Here is a 13,960-nt window from a genome sequence, read left to right on the forward strand (position 1 = left end):
AGAGTAAAGGACAAACAAAGAAACAGAAAAATTTGGCCCATCTGAAGGAAGATGATACAAATAAAGAAAATAAAACTGAAAAAAAGCAGAATGAGGGCATACCAAGAGAAGTCTTTAAAAGATAATCTTGGCTTTCTTACATTTCCGGAGGCACGGAGGTGCACATATCAACCCATGAAAGGACAGAAAGGGCATGGGGTTTGAAACCCAGTGGATGAGGTGGACCAGCAACAAACAACCAACACAGTAGAGGAGCCCCTGGATCTTATCAGGCTCAGCTTGGATGGATGAATTTATGTGAAAATGAGAAATGACTGAGCACTTGAAGGCAGATTACATGGTTAGGATCAACATTTAAATATGATATTGGGAGATGTGGAAGAAACTGTGACCACAGTAGAAACTGATGAAGAAACATATGAAGAGATATATAAATCAATGAAACAGAATATTCTGACACTTTTTGTCTGAGGCAATGGTGTTGTCCTCATTGCCCCCCCATTGAGAGCTGGTGGAAATAAAGAATTTGTCCTGTGTGAAAAATAGGAGACTCTGTACTATAACCTCTTTAAAAGCTGAAAATATTGAAAAATGTCTGTGTAAATTTTGATATTAAGAAATAACCAAGGATTCTTCATGATTTGTAGATAACTCACAAGTTCTTTTTTTTTTTTTTTATTGACTTTGTAATAATATTACATTAAAAATATATATGTGAGGTCCCATTCAACCCCACCCCCCCACCCCACCTCTCCCCCCCCCCCCCCCAGCAACACTCGTTCCCATCATCATGACACATCCATTGGATTTGGTAATACATCTTTGGGCACCTCTGCACCTCATAGTCAATGGTCCACATCATGGCCCATACTCTCCTCCATTCCATCCAGTGGGCCCTGTGAGGATTTACAATGTCTGGTGATTGCCTCTGAAGCACCATCCAGGGCAGCTCCATGTCCCAAAGCCTCCACCTCTCATCTCTTCCTGCCTTTCTCCATACCCATCAGCCACCATGTCCACTTTTCCCAATCCAATGCCACCTCTTCTATGTGGACATTGGATTGGTTGTGTCCATTGCACCTCTATGTCAAGAGGAGGCTCAGATTCCACATGGATGTTGGATGCAATCCTCCCACTTTCAGTTGTAATCACTCTAGGCTCCATGGTGTGGTGGTTGTCCTTCTTCAACTCCATCTTAGCTGAGTGTGGTAAGTCCAATAAATCATATTGTAGGTGCTGGAGTCTGTTGAGGCTCAGGACCTGGCTATCACATTGTCAGTCCAGAGATTCAAATCCCCTAAATATATCTTAAACCCCAACGTTAACTGCACCTCCAGCACATTAGCATGAAAGTCTTATGAAAGAAGATCCCATCTGAGTCCAGATTCATCACACATAAACACCAGTTCCAAAAAGGGGCCATCTGACCTGGTAGTTAACCCCATCGGCCATGACCATAACTCCCATGGGTCTCTTTAACCCTCAAAGGAACCGATATCTGGGGGTTGTATCTGCTTTATCTGTCTCTCTGACTCTGCTCAGTTGTGCATGAGGGCAATCCTTCTGCCAGCCTCCAGACTCTTTTTTAGAAACTCGTAGCCATATAAACTCATTTCTCTTTTCCATTTCCCCCTTACTTTAGTTCAAACAGCATTTTAAAGTCATGTTATTTTATGTAGACAGGGATATTCTGCTGATCCACATTGAACCTTCCGTATAAGGTCATTTTCCAGTTGCATCATCAGTTGGTAGTTGATAGTGGTCCCTCGGTGCCAGGGAGGCTCATCCCCGGGTGTCATGTCCCACGCTGGGGGGAAGGCATTGCATTTACATGCTGAGTTTGGCTTCGAGACTGGCCACATTTGAGTAACATGAAGGCTGACAGGAGGAAATTCCCAGGCACAATGTTGCTCTAGGCCTTGTTCTTATTTTAGGCTTATCAGCTCACAAGCATAGTCATTAGCATCAGGGGCTCACCGTTGAACCCTCACTCCCTCCCGGTCCCCGCCGCTGTACCTGGGAGACTGTCGCTGCTCCCCTAGGGACCACGACAGAGCACCACTGGCCAGGAACCCAGTACCCAGTACCCCCCCTGCTGTGGTTTTTAATTGTTGCCACTATGAGTATATCCAAACATTACCATGCACCCTGGACATATGTTCTGTACAGCTCCCTGTCAGCCATATATCACCTGTCATTGGTATCCCATACCAGTATCCCTCCATTGCCATTGTTGAAACACTCTGTGATCCAGAACTCCCCGAAATTTGAAGCCCAATATAATGTCATGGTCCATTACTAGGGAATGGCATATAGCGAGGGATTTAAAGGTTAGATAAAGAATTGGATAAAGTTAGATAAAGAACTTAGATAAAGAATGTTGACTTGAAAAAATTCTACATCCTATCTTTTTTTTTTTTTTTTTCCCCCCCCTAATTATTCAGCTTCTCTTCACAGGAGTCCTAGACCACAGCAATGCATATATATAATATACAGCACTCCCATACATCCCCCACAAAAACCTTTTTCCTTCCAGAGCAATACACTTACACCCTATTCACATCATATTTACTTAACGTGATGTACAGAGTCTGAGACATTAGGTTTCTAACAAGGTGACATCTGTGCTTACATTATGGTGCATACTTTAGGATACACAGTTCTTTACATTCTTAGTTATCCTATGTTTTACATTATGGTTTACATTATCAGTCTGTCATCTCCTATATGTTATGGTGTAATATTACATGTTTTATATCCATCCTTGTGTACTCTCAAGAAACTCCTCTCTTACCCCCCATTTACCTTGGTTCCACACATTTAACGTCCATTTTCCCTTCCACCTTGGTGCCCACAGTGACAGCCAACCTCCGTTTCCTGAGGAGCCACTTCCAGAGATAGATGGAATAGTGTTCAGGGCCTAACTTGCTCAACTGCCCCAATGCCCTGGGAGCCACCCTTTCTCTCGAGGGATACAGTTCCCTCTATTTGGTGGCATCAGTCCTCCCCAGGATGTGGGTCCACCCCCACTCTCACTACTTGGGTTTCTACCCCATGGTGACACCCACTCTGGCAGAATGAGCATTTAGACATTCCCCAGGAGCCCGTCCTGCATCAGACCCTCCCCTCCGAGCATTCTAAACAGGTAACCCTCTTTATTATATTTTGATATGATTTTCTCGGCATTTTACTCTCCACCAACACCTAACCCTCTCCTGTGTTCGTATGCTACCCCTCCCTCCCCCCACTTTTGGGCAATGTCACCCATCCGTCCCTCCCCAGCCACCCTCAAACCCGCAAAGCCCCAACCAAAGGCAAGCCCTTGCCCCCCTTTCATCTCTTCTTTGTGTTCATACTTACCACCATCTCGTCTTAAATTCCACCCCTGCAGACATCGGCTCATATCCTTCCTCCACCCTCCGATTTCCTGTAAGCCTATCGTTCAGTCTCTTGCTATCTAAGGCAGCTTGTTTATTTCATATCATTGAGGTCATGTAGTATTTGTCCTTCAATGTCTGGGTTGCTTCACTCAACATAAGATTCTCAAGATTCATCCATGTTATCACATGTGTTTGTAGTGTGTTTGTTCTTACAGCCGAGTAGTATTCCATTGTGTGTATATACCACATTTTATCGATCCACTCATCTGTTGATGGGCATTTGGGTTGATTCCAACTTTTGGCAATAGTGAACAATGCTGCTATGAACATTGGTGTACATATATCTGTTTGTGTCCTTGTTTTCAGTTCTGCTGGGTATATACCCAGCAGTGGTATTGCTGGGTCATATGGCAAATCTATGGCTAGTTTTTTGAGAAAACGCCATACTGTCCTCCAGAACGGTTGGATCCTTCTGCATTCCCACCAGCAGTGGATGAGTGTTCCCCTTCCTTCACATCCTCTCCAGCACTTGTATTCTTCTGTTTTTTTCATAGCTGCCAATCTTATGGGTGTAAGATGGTATCTCATTGTAGTTTTGATTTGCATTTCCCTGATAGCTAGAGATTTGGAACATTTTTTCATGTGCTTTTTTGCCATTTGTATTTCTTCTTCGGAGAAGTGTCTGTTTAAGTCTTTTTCCCATTTTTTGAATGGGTTGTTTATCTTTTTATTTTCAAGATATAGAAGTTCTTTATATATGCACGTTATAAGTTTCTTATCAGATATATGATTGCCAAATATTTTCTCCCACTGTGTGGGCTCCCTTTTTACTTTCTTGACAAACTCCTTTGAGGTGCAGAAGGCTTTTATTTTGAGGTAGTCCCATTTATCTATTAGTTCTTTTGCTGCTCGTGCTTTTGGTGAGATATTCATAAATCCATTTCCTATTACAAGGTCCTGTAGATGTTTCCCTACACTGCTCTCTAAGGTTTTTATGGTCTTGGCTCTTATATTTAGGTCTTTGATCCATCTTGAGTTGATCTTTGTATAAGGTGTAAGATGGTAATCCTCTTTCATTCTTCTACATATGGCTATCCAGTTCTCCAGACACCATTTGTTGAATAGGCCACTCTCTCCCAGTTGAGAGGGTTTGGTGGCTTTATCGAATATTATGTGGCTGTATATGTGAGGTTCTATTTCAGAGCTTTCAATTCGATTCCATTGGTCTATGTGTCTCTCCTTATGCCAATACCATGCTGTTTTCACCACCGTAGCTTTGTAGTATGTTTTGAAGTCAGGTAGTGTGATTCCTCCAATTTCGTTTTTCTTTTTCAGTATGTCTTTGGCTATTCGGGGTCTCTTTCCTTTCCAAATAAATTTCATAGTTAGTTTTTCTAGTTCCTTAAAGAAGGCTGCATTGATTTTTATTGGGATTGCATTGAATGTGTAGATCAGTTTTGGTAGGATAGACATCTTAATAATATTCAGTCTTCCTATCCATGAACAAGGAATAGTCTTCCATTTATTTAGGTCTTCTTTGATTTCCTTGAACAATCTTGTATAGTTCTCGGTGTATAAGTTCTTTACCTCTTTAGTTAGATTTATTCCTAAGTATTTGATTTTTTTATTTACTATTGTGAATGGTATTTGTTTCTTGATTTCCTCCTGATCTTGCTCATTATTAGTGTACAGAAATGCTACTGATTTTTGCGCATTGATCTTATAACCTGCGACTTTACTAAACTCATTTATGAGTTCTAGAATCTTCGTTGTAGATCTCTCAGGGTTTTCTATGTATAGGATCATGTCATCTGCAAATAATGAAATTTTGACTTCTTCCTTTCCAATTTGAATGCCTTTTATTTCTGGTTCTTGCCTCAGTGCTCGAGCAAGTACTTCTAAGACAATGTTAAATAGGAGCGGAGACAGTGGGCATCCTTGTCTAGTTCCTGAGTTTAGAGGGAAGGAGTCTAGGATTTCTCCATTGTAAACAATATTGGCTTTAGGTTTTTCATATATAGTCTTTATCATGTTCAAAAAATTCCCTTGTATTCCAATCTTTTGGAGTGTTTTTATCAAGAAAGGGTGCTGTATTTTGTCAAATGCTTTTTCTGCATCAATAGATATAATCATCTGATTTTTTTCCTTCAATCTGTTTATATGGTGTATTACGTTGATTGATTTTCTTATGTTGAACCATCCTTGCATACCTGGGATGTATCCCACTTGGTCGTGGTGTATAATACGTTTAATGTGTTGTTGAATACGATTAGCAAGTATTTTGTTAAGTATTTTTGCGTCTAGATTCATTAGAGAAATTGGTCTGTAATTTTCCTTTCTTGTGATGTCTTTGTTTGGCTTTGGTACTAGGGTAATGTTGGCATCATAGAAGGAGTTGGGTAATGTTCTTTCTGTTTCAATTTTTTGGAATAGTTTCAGCAGGATTGGTGTCAGTTCTTTCCGGAATGTTTTGTAGAATTCACTTGTGAAGCCATCTGCCCCTGGGCTCTTCTTAGTTGGGAGATTTTTAATAACTGATTCTATCTCTCTGCTTGTGATTGGTTTGTTAAGATCATCAATTTCTTCTTTCGTCAATATGGGCTGCTTATGTGTTTCTAGGAATTTGTCCATTTCCTCTAGATTGTCCTTTTTGTTGGAATATAGTTTTTCAAAATATCCTCTTATGATAGTCTTTATTTCTGTGGGGTCAGTGGTGATATCGCGTTTCTCATTTCTTATTTTGTGTATTTGCATCTTCTCTCTTTTTTTCTTTGTTAGTGTTGCTAAAGGTTTGTCAATTTTGTTAATCTTCTCAAAAAACCAGCTCTTGGTCTTGTTTATCTGTTCAAGTGCTTTCTTATTTTCTATTTCATTTAGTTCTGCTCTTATCTTTGTTATTTCCTTCCTTCTTCTTCCTGTTGGGTCACTTTGTTGTTGTTTTTCTAATTCCTTCAAATGTGCAGTTAGTTCTTCAATTTTTGCTCTTTCTTCTTTTTTGATATATGAATTTATGGCTATAAACTTCCCTCTCAGTACTGCTTTTGCTGTATCCCATAAATTTTGGTATGTTGTGTTATCATTATCATTTGTTTCAAGGTAGTCATTGATTTCTTTTGAGATTTCCTCTTTGACCCACTGTTTTTCTAAGAGTGTGCTGTTTAATTTCCAAATCGTGGGGTGAAATCTGGGCTTCTGTCCCTTGCAAATCTCCAGCTTGACTCCACTGTGGTCAGAGATAATGTTTTGTATGATTTCAATCTTTCTGAATTCGTTCAGCCTTTCTTTGTGGCCTAGCATATGATCTATCTTGGAGAATGATCCATGTGTGCTTGAGAAAAATGTATATCCTGCTGTGTTTGGGTGTAGCGATCTATATATATCTATTAGATCCAGCTCCTCTAATATACTATTCAGATGTTTTGTTTCTTTGGTGATTCTCTTTTGAGATGTTCTGTCCAGAGTTGATAGTGGTGTATTAAAATCCCCCACTATAATTGTAGATGTATCTATTCTTTCACTTAGTTTTTCCAGCGTTTGCCTGACGTATTTAGAGGCACCCTTGTTAGGGGCATAGATATTTATGATTGTTCGATCTTCTTGCCAGATTTTCCCTTTCACTAAAATGTAGTTTCCTTCTTTGTCTCTCACAATTGTTTCACATTTAAAGTCTATTTTGTCTGATATTAATATAGTTACTCCTGCCTTTTTTTGGTTATTGTTAGCTTGTATGATTGTTTTCCAGCCATTCACTTTCAATCTCCATGCGTCTCTGGGTCTAAGATGTGTCTCTTGTAGACAGCATATGGATGGGTCATATTTCCTTATCCAATGTCCCAGTCTGAATCTTTTGATAGGTGAGTTTAATCCGTTGACATTCAGTGTTATTACTATCAAGGAATTATTTGTGTTAGCCATATTTTGATTGGATTTGTGTTTGTCATATTTTGTTTGTATATTTTTTTTTTGTCTTTTTTGTTATTGTTGTTGGTCTTATACTCTCCTCCAACTCTGCCTTTCCTGTTTTCTTCTTTCTTCCTGTAGAACTCCCTTTAGAATTTCTTGAAGGGGAGGTTTCTTGTTGGTATACTCTTTCAGTTTCTGTTTGTCTGCGAATATTTTGAACTCTCCATCATGTTTGAATGCTAATTTAGCTGGATAGAGTATTCTTGGTTGGAAATTTCTTTCCTTTAGTACCTTGACTATATCATACCACTGCCTTCTTGCCTCCATGGTTTCAGAAGAGAAATCAGCACTTAATCTAATTGAGCTTCCCTTATATGTGATGGTTTTCTTTTCTCTTGCTGCTTTTAGGATTTTCTCTTTGTCTTGAGCCTTGGATAATTTGACAAGTATATGTCTTGGGGTGGGCCTGTTGGGGTTTATGACTTGTGGAGTGCGCTGTGCTTCTTGGATATGTACATCTGTCTCTTTCAGTAGATTTGGGAAGTTTTCAGCCATTATTTCCTGCAGCACTCCTTCTGACCCCTTTCCCTTCTCTTCACCTTCTGGAATGCCTATAATACGTATGTTTGAGCGTTTTGCATTGTCATTCAGGTCCCTAAATCCTAATTGGATTTTTTCTATCTTCTTATTGACCCCTTCTACTATCTGTTTGATTTCTGAAGTACTGTCTTCCACATCACTAATTCTCTGCTCTGTCTCTTCTAGTCTGCTGATATTTGCTGCTAGTGTATTTTTGATTTCTTGAACTGTGGTGTTCATTCCCATCATATCTATTATGTTTTTTCGTATGTCTGCAATTTCCCCTCCAAGTGATGTCTTCATGTTGTTAACCTCTTTCATTACTTCGTCAAATTTGTCGGTGATAAATGTTCTGAGATCTTTCATTGCTTGTGCCAAGTTTTGCTCCCCTTCGTGATTATTGGTTTGTTGATTGGATTCAGCCATGTTTTCCTGATTACTGGTTTGGTTTGTAGATTTTTGTTGCTTTCTGGTCATCTCTTTATCTTGACGGATTTAATCAGTTCCTTAGCTTCTTTGTCTGCTCTTGGAGGTTAATTAGCTGTTATTTTTGCATCGGTGTTATATCTTCTCTTTGTCACTTTTTTCTTCTTATTCTAGTTTCTTGTTGTTGGTTAAGTTCACTTTAAAGGAAAGTATTAGTGTTGGGGGAAGGCAATTGTGTAAGCAAGGGAAAAGTGTAAAGTAATATTGGTGATATATGTTAACAAAGCAAGAATATGAGATCTGGGAGGATGGAGGTTAGATTTATGTAAATTGTGTAGAGTTATAGCAGTAGGTAGAGTACCTATTATGAGGTAGGTGATTGAATATAGGAGGATTATGGTATGAGCTAAAAAGCTATTGATTTCGTGAGAGAGGGAAAGAGAAAAAAAAGTGGTAATAGTTTCAAGCGTGGATAACAGACAGAAAACAAAACATAGGTATTAGAAATTAAGACTTAGACCCTTCGTGGATCGAAGAAAGGGAGGTGGGAGGTGGAATATGGGAGAGCCAGTAGATGGTGGCGGATATCAAGATGTAGGGGAAAGAGGATAGTGCAGGTAGGCTAAATCAGTTCACACAGAAATGAGGCAGTGGAGGATGGGAAAATCCAGCAAATATGAGGTGTTCCCTGTAGCACCTATTGTGTACTTGAATTAAAATAAAATAAGTGGAAAATGAGGGACAAGAGGGAAAGAGAAAACCGAAAAAAAAACACTAATTATAATAAAGAAAAAAAGAAAGACAAGAAGAAAGGAAGAAAGAAAAAGAGGATAGGTACACAGTGGGGAACAGATAGGGGGAAGAGAGATACAGGTATACAAGTGTCACAATTACAACACTATCTAAAACAACAAGCAAAAAAACCCCTAAATAACTGTATAAAAAAAAAAAGGGACTTTGGGGGGCACGCTAGGAGAAAAGAGTAGGGGATAATGCAATATTAGCAATCAGGGCGTCAAAAAGAGTAAAAAATAAGATAAAGTGAAAATAAAAACAAAACAATATGAACCAATAAAGATAAAACGCAAACCTTAAGGTCCAGAGCATTCAAGGACCCCAGGTAGACCCCAGGGCGTGATGGATTCGGGGGTGGAAAGTCTGAGACACTGAAGACTCAAGAGGTGTGAGTCTGGGGTGTGGACCGCCAGAGTCCAGGGGACCCAGACCTGGCAACCTCAAATCTGGTCCACAGAAAGCTTAGGAGCCCCGCAGTGCAACACAGCCCTCAGGGATCCCCGTAGCTGGGTGCCAGCCCCGTGGGGGAAGATAGATCGGCGAATTCTATATTGAATGTCTGATCTCTGAAATTCACCTAATTCCTCAGGGTATCAGCCTTTGGACAGCTCCCTCCCTGTGCTCCCACGCAACGACCACTTGAGGGCGCCTCTACACCACGGCCAGTTCAATGACCCAGATCCCAAGCCCCGCCGGGTGGGGTGGGCTTCAGCTGGAAACGCCGAAAACAGACTCTAAGATCCGAAATCCCAAACTTCGCAAAATATTCCCCAGTCAGCTTCCAGACGTGTCCTCCTCCCTCACTGCACCCTACAACAGTCTCCCAATTGTGTCCCCTTATTGTCCAAAATCCAATTCCATTGCAGATCGGCAGCCGGACCTGTGGGGATGGGGCTCCAGGCGGAAGCGCTACTCCCCCCCTGTCCGGAGACCAAAAACGTCCCCGCTTCACAGGGAAACACCGTCTGTCTCCGCAAATCAATCTGCAAAGGAGTCTTGTCCCAACAATCCCTCACCAGCCAGCCCAGTATCCGCGAATTTCTCAGCACCACAAAGCCTCTAGAATAAGGAAAAAAAAACAAAAAACAAAACAAAAACCCTGGCCGCCGCGGCTCCGGAGCTGCCGGAGCGCCCGGTATCGCGTCTCCGCCCACCCAAGGAGGGAACTTCCCGCGCCCAGCTAGGACCTCCGTTTATATATTATAGACGTATCCTCTCTGTTACCTTCCCACCGAATTGACGTCCAGACACCTTCCAACCAGCAAAAATCCCCGAAACAGCGCGGTCCCAAAGAGCCTTCAACGCTGCCCAGCCGCCCCCTGCAGAGACACTACCAGGCAAGCTCACGCAGCCACCATCTTCCTCCTCCATCCCAACTCACAAGTTCTTAAGCTAAATAGCATTTTTATTTTTTGCAACATTTCAAAATGCAGAACTCTTTTTCAGGAATTGGTTTGCTCTATTATTTTTTACAAACAATTTCTGATTTCTTGCTTCAAATTAAATATGACTTCTCTTTAAAAAAATGATCTGAAAAATGCTCAAGTAGATGAAGCTAAAAAACGAGCTAAAGGATATCAGGGAAACAATGAATGAGCAGTGTGAGAATAATAGTAATTTTTAAAAGGAACCAAACAGAATTACTGGAGTTGAAGACCACAGCAACTGAAATGAAAAATACCCAGGAGCTTTTCAAGAACAGATTGAAAGTGACAGAAAAAAGAATCAATGAACTCAAAGATAAGATAATTGAAATGAATTAGGCTGATGAGCAGACAGAAAAAAGAATTATATAAAAAAAAACATAGGCTAGGACACATCTGTATATTACAAGTATACCAATTATACATTATGGGCACCCAAGAAGGAGAAAAGAAAAACAGAGAAAAGTAGTAGCAAAATAATCAGTGACAGAGAACTTGCCAAAGTTAACAAAAGATGTGAATAAACCCATCCAAGAAGCCCAGAGGATACTCAAAAGTATCAACATGAAGAAAAGAATACACCCCATCATATAAAAAACAAGAAGAGAATTCTGAATGCTGCAAAAGAAAAGCAATGTATTATATACAAGGGAGTGTTGATTTCTCATCAGAAATCATGGAAATTAATTGAGTGCTGATTTCTCATCAGAAATCATGAAAGCAAGAAGACAGTGGGTTTAAATACTAAAGTTCTGATTTTAAAAAATCTGACAACGAAAAATTTTATAACCAGTGAGACTTTCTTTCAAAAATGAGGGATTGATTAAGACATTCCCAAATAAATAAACGCTGAGGAAGTTCATCACCACTATACCTGCCCTATAAGCAGTGATAAAGGGAGTTCTTCAAACTGAAAGGAAAAGACACTAGATAGTGGTTCAAAGTGGTATACAGAAATATAGACTAGTGGTAAAGGTAATCATTTAGATAATTATAAAGGCTAGTGTAAATGTAGTCTATTGTTTGATATTTAATTCCACTTCTACTTTGCTCAGGTCCTGAAATTTCCTATTTCCTGAAATAGGAAAAGTGTATGTGTATACTATTGAATTCAAGTTGGTATCAAATTAAGTATGGTTTTATGTATTTAGAATGTTAAATTTGAACTCCATGGTAACCACAAGGGCTAATAGTAAAATGGCAGAACAAAGTCCTGCCTTATCAGTTGTAACTAAATGTAAATTGATAAATACTCCAGTCAAAAGGAAGAGAATGGCAGAATGGACAAAAAAGCATGACCCAACTATATGCTGTTTGCAAGAGACTCACAATAAATTCAAACAGACAAGTAGGTGGCAAGTGAAAGGATGGAAAAAATATATACCATGTAAGAAGTAAACAAAAGAGAGCTGAGTTGATATACTAATAATAGACAAAATAGACTTTAAGTTAAAAACCAATTATGAGGGACAAGGACGGTTATTATATACCTATAAAGGGGACAGTTCAATAAAAAGAAGTAACAACTATAAATATATATGCAACTAACAGTAGAGCCCCAAAGTACGTGAATTAAATACTATTTGAAGGGAGAAATTGAGAGACCTACATTAATAGTGGAAGTCTTTAATAAATCACATTAAATAATGACTAGGACATCTATTCAGAAGAAACCTAAGATGACCTAAATAAATGGAAGAACATTCTATGTTCATGAATTGGGAAACTAAATATCATTAAGATATCACTACTATCCAAAGCAATTTGTAGATTCAATGCAATCCCAATCAAAATTCCAACAACCTTTTTTGCAGAAGTGGAAAAGCCATTCATCAAATTTATATGGAAAGGTAAGGGGCCCTGAAGAACTAATGCCATCTTGAAAAAGAAGAATGAAATTGGAGAACTTCCACTTCCTGATTTTAAAACTTGTTATAAATCCACAGTAATCAAGACACCATGGTACTGGCATAGGGACAGACAAACAGACAAATGGAATCATAGTAGGAGCTTAGAAATGAATGCTCACATTTATGACCAACTGATTTTTGTCAACAAGGCAAAGACCAGTCAACTGGGAAAGAGTAGTCTCTTCAACAAATGGTGCTGGGAAAACTGAATCTTCATTTGCCAAAAAAAAAAAAAAAAAAGATGGACCCCTTCTTCATAACTTATAAAAAATAAATTCAGAATATATCCAAGGCCCAAATATGAATTAGAATAGTGAAAATTACAGAAAAAAATTATGGGAAGCATCTTCAGAACCTTTTGTTAGGCAAACGTTTCTTAGATTTTACACCCAAAATGCAAGCAACAAAAAAATACATGAGTGGGATTTCATTAAAATTTAAATTTTTACTTCTCACAGGACTTTATCATAAAACTAAGTTTACAGCCTACACAATAGGAGAAAATATTTGGAAACCATATATCTAATAAAGGTTTAGTATCCAAGAAATCCTTCAATTAACAAAAAGACTATCAACCCAATTTAAAAATTGGGCAAAATACTTGAAAAGACTGCTTTCCAAAGAAGATATACAAATAGCCAGAAACCACTTGAAAAGATGTTCAACATCATTAGCTATAAGGAACTGTAAATCAAACCATAATGAGATACCATTTCACATCCATTAGAATGGCTGCTATTAAACAATGGAAAATAACAACGGTTGGGAAGGATGCAGAGAAATAGGAATACTTATTCATTGTCTGTGGTGATGTAAAATGGTGCAGCCACTGTGAAGAGAGTTTGGTAGCTTCTCAGAAAACTAAGTATAGGTCTACCATATGATCCAGCAATACCTTTACTAGGTATATAATCAAAAGAATTGATTCAAACAAATATTTGCATATCAATTTTCATAGTGACATTATTCACAATTGTCAAAGATTGCAAGCAATCTAAATTTTATCAACTGATGAATGGATAAATAATATGTGGTATATACTATAATGGAATATTACTCAGCTATGAAAAGGAATGAAGTCCTGATACATGTGGCAACATGGATGAACCTTGAAGACATCATGTTAGGTGAGATAAGCCAAACACAAAAGGGCAAATGTTGTATAATCTTATTGATTTGAAACTCATGGAGTTAAAATCTAGAATATAGGTTACCAGGAGACAATGTCGGGATAGAGAATGGGAAGTTAAGGATTAAAATAAAATGTACAGGGTACCTATTTGGAATGATGGAAATGTTTTAGTGATGGGTGGCAGTGATGGTAACACAACACTATGTACACAATTAACAGTAATGAAATATATATATATATATATATATATTAAAAGGGGAAATGAATATAAGATAACAAAATAATTTTTTAAGAAATCCATGGAACTACACTACAAAAAGGGCGAACCCTCAATTAAACAATGGACTATAGTTAATAGTATAAGTATAAAACTGTGCTATCACCAATTGTTACAAACTTTCTACATGAATG

The sequence above is a fragment of the Dasypus novemcinctus genome, chromosome 2, assembly GCF_030445035.2.
Source record: "Dasypus novemcinctus isolate mDasNov1 chromosome 2, mDasNov1.1.hap2, whole genome shotgun sequence".
In the NCBI taxonomy this organism is placed as follows: domain Eukaryota; kingdom Metazoa; phylum Chordata; class Mammalia; order Cingulata; family Dasypodidae; genus Dasypus; species Dasypus novemcinctus.